This window comes from Rhagoletis zephyria, unplaced genomic scaffold, assembly GCF_001687245.7.
Source record: "Rhagoletis zephyria isolate East Lansing unplaced genomic scaffold, Rhagoletis_zephyria_1.1 Rzeph_scaffold_02698, whole genome shotgun sequence".
Taxonomy (NCBI): domain Eukaryota; kingdom Metazoa; phylum Arthropoda; class Insecta; order Diptera; family Tephritidae; genus Rhagoletis; species Rhagoletis zephyria.
Window position 1 is genome coordinate 47999 of NW_016159782.1, and position 3842 is coordinate 51840.

The following is a 3842-nucleotide window of genomic DNA, read 5'->3' on the forward strand; positions in this document are numbered from 1 at the left end:
TGATAATTATATGATACATGGCTCCGCCACTGTATACTCGTATACATGTATGTACATATATAAAGTTGTATGTATGCATATATGACAAACATACATTCATGCACACAACGGTAGTTTATTTACTTCAAAATATTTCCGTGAAATCGGCCATGTGGGTGGAAAGCGTGTAATTAATTAAAATTAAATGATTTCGATAAATAACTACATACTGCTTCTCTTTAATTTAAATCAAGCGAATTTTAGCTACATATGAAATAAATATTTAACATTGCATGGAATTTGAAATTTGCGTTTGAGGAATATGTATAGCCAATCAGGCTCTTCTGTCATTAAATGTACCTACATATGTTTGTATATGGCGCCATTTCCGCACTGCTACAGTCCGTACGCCTGAACCCGAGATGGAAAATTAAACTTGCAAATTGCACCTAGTTTATACCTATTTTGAGGAAAATGATGTACCTAAAATCAGACTACTCAAATCTGTTCGTTGAAGGTACGAGAATACGAACAAAATCTGTCTTTACAGCGCCTTATATAATTTCGGGATCCACACTAAACTAATTTTTCGTTGACGTCTGTTAAACTATGCAACACATTCTCGCAACCACTTAGTGGGAGCCTTTTTGAACATACTTCTGACATGCTTCTGGAGCATTATACGAGCCAGGCTCCCACATGCGTTTGGTTTCTTTGTATATCACCAAAAATGCTGCTTAAACTGCTTATGAGCTCATAGCTGGTCCTCGACATGGCTCGGTTTCGCCAAAGAGTTCCCGTTCATTTAAAGGATCACACTTGACATATTTTACTTCGAAATTAGTAAGGAATTCATTTACTAATTGATAGGAGCTAACATGAGGATTCTTTAATGTCCATCTGTTATTGAACGAAGCATAACTTATGCCAACAGATGCTTATTTAGGACGTATGGAAAAGCAGAGCTTTTTTAAATAAACACAAATCCACCTTTCCAAATCCGTAATCATTATTGTTCATTCATATGACACAGCATATATACAGTAGATAATTTTTGATAGAAAAGGAGATGTGTTTGAGAGCATTGGAGTGCAAAAATCAACAAAAAACCTTGTGGCTTTCGCAATTATGCTAGCCGAGCTCAAATGGATTTATCAGCACTTGGTTGGCATAGTTGAAAGAACTTTAAAGAGGAGGAAAAAATTCCCTGAACATTAATTTGGCAATTTTGCAGATGTCCAATAATTTTGTACCTGTATCGAATGTACCTTTTAATTAAAAAGGGCTGGAATGTGAACAATGGTACACACTTTAACATCACTGACCTTAAGCTAGTGTCTAAAGAAAGCTTACGGCAGAAAACGCCTCCGCCAACCCTGCTTGCTTGTTTTGATTCATCCGTGAAAAAGTTCGGTGCTGCCTTCGCTGAGTACCGGCGCTCGCCTTTTCCACCACGACATTTCTGTCACGGTGTATGCTGTTTAGCGTAGTAGATTGGTATCGACCCACAATTTATTAAAAGACTTGAGCACTGTCTCAGTAACAACGTTGTTGAAGGATCCCTTGATGTTCAGGAAGGCCCCATGATAAAAATATAGTAAGGTAGAACCGCTGAGAGGCACTTTTAAAATTTNGTTTCCAAACAATTTAATTTTTAAATTTACTCACAAACTCACACACACATTTTCATTTTCAATCTCAAGCAACAACAATTTCGAACAATTTAAATTTTTTATTTTCACTTTTATATGATTTTAAAATGTTGGCAAACTTCAAAAAAAAATCATGGCCGACAAATTGAGAGAACGGTTATACCTTGCTATGTTTTTATCATGGAAGGCCCCACTTTTTGAGTGAAGTCTTCCTCTATTCATTTAATTAATGTGTGTGGAGTGGTATCTACCGACCGTTCTTTGCAACAAGCAAGTTGAGCTCTCGAAAGACGGTCACAATGAATACCATTTCTTATGTGCAAGTCTTATAGTTCATGTCCACCAAGCTTTAACTGCAGTTTATGCCTATTGGAAAAATAAAATTACAATTCGTAAGTGGTAGCTGCTTATATTAAGTACAAGCAAACGAAAGGAACAAAGCAAAAATTAAGAAATAAACCTTACGAACATCTCTTTTTAAAGTTATTGTGGCTTATCTGAGCTCTTAACCGCAGTTAAGCGTTTGGTGGGAGCGGGCTATTAGACTTGCCGACGTTTTAAGCAGAAAGGAATACAGACAATCCTCCTAGCCTTGGGATGTGCTCGGTCCACGTGCATTTCGCATAAATACTACTACCCAGCTAACTATACGGTAACTCCAAAGCCTTTTGCAGCTGCGCAGATATGATGCTATGATGCCGGGGAACAGAAGCGTTTGAAAAAGTTTATCGTCCATACCAGGTGACGATTGGGAAGGGAGGTGCAACCCAAATGTATTGCCGCAACGGAGACTTCTTTCACTCCTGTACTACTGCCTCCATAATGAGTATATTTGAAGTTCTCATCGCGCCCATCCTGATCAAACAGTAGCTGCCGTGACTTGGCGAGGGCTCTTCGACACTCGTCCCTCCACTATTCTTTTGAATGTTTAGCTGAACTCTATTCACGATCAACGTATCAACGATTTTGCACGCTTCAGCAGAGCTACGAATTGGTTTTGCTTTCAAGGTAAGAGGAGGGACGCAAGAAGTCTCTAAAAATGGATTATAACAATAGTGCTGCCTTTGGGCAACAAATTGTTTGTTTTAGTTTGTTGAGCGGATCCATGGAACAAAAGTGTTTCCGCTGAATGTTGGTATTTATTTCTAAACACTCGGCTACAGCGGCAATTTAATTGCACGATACTTATTTATCTTACCTTTAATTTCATTATCTTAACTAATCCACTTTCTGTCGCCCCTATGACATCATACATACATACATTCNTTACCTTTAATTTCATTATCTTAACTAATCCACTTTCTGTCGCCCCTATGGCATCATACATACATACATAAATATGTACATGTATTACACCTTTTGAGGTGAAAATGGATTGTCACTTAGTTCGCATAACGGCTATTCAGTTTCCTTCTGTAATTCAACAACTGTCAATATAGTGACCGCAATATGAAAACTTTACGTACATATGTATGTATTTCGTTGAATATATATACGTAGGTGTATGTATGTACACATGCAATTAACACAACAATTAATTGCGGTGAATTAATGGCGAATTTTGATTAATGACAGAATGATGAACGAAGCAATCGCAAGAAACTTGAACTCCACTGGCGCACCACATACCAAAAACACAAACGCCCACACATACACATGCCATTGAGTCAGCCAAAGGCATTTGTACCCACATACGACCACAATCTTCAATATTAACCATGCGTGCCACAACAATTTGCAATTGTCATGTTGCGGCATTGCCAAGTGCATTGTTGCAATTGTTGCGCAACAATATGAGTCGTCGACCAGACAGGCGGCACAAACGGCACAAACGGCAAGTAAGCAGCCAAATGGACAGTCGCACAAATTGCAACTTACAACACATTCTAGGGACCATTGTAAGTAAGTAATTGGGGGGTCACGCGAGTACAAACACACACACACACACACATGCGGTAGTGCATGGATCAGTAGTTGTACATACACGCGTTTGTGTTGTACCATTGTTGTAGGTGACAGTGCGTGAGAAAGGGCGAATGTCGCACGCACGCACCACTCACAATACCAGTTGACATATTCTTGACACTTGAAAAGCAAACGAACACAAGCGAACAGGAGGACGGACGGACCCATGTGGCGCGGCGTACGTAAAACGACAGGGCGTGGTCACACCCCGGAAACGGCACCACGGTAATGGAAGTGTAGTGCGGC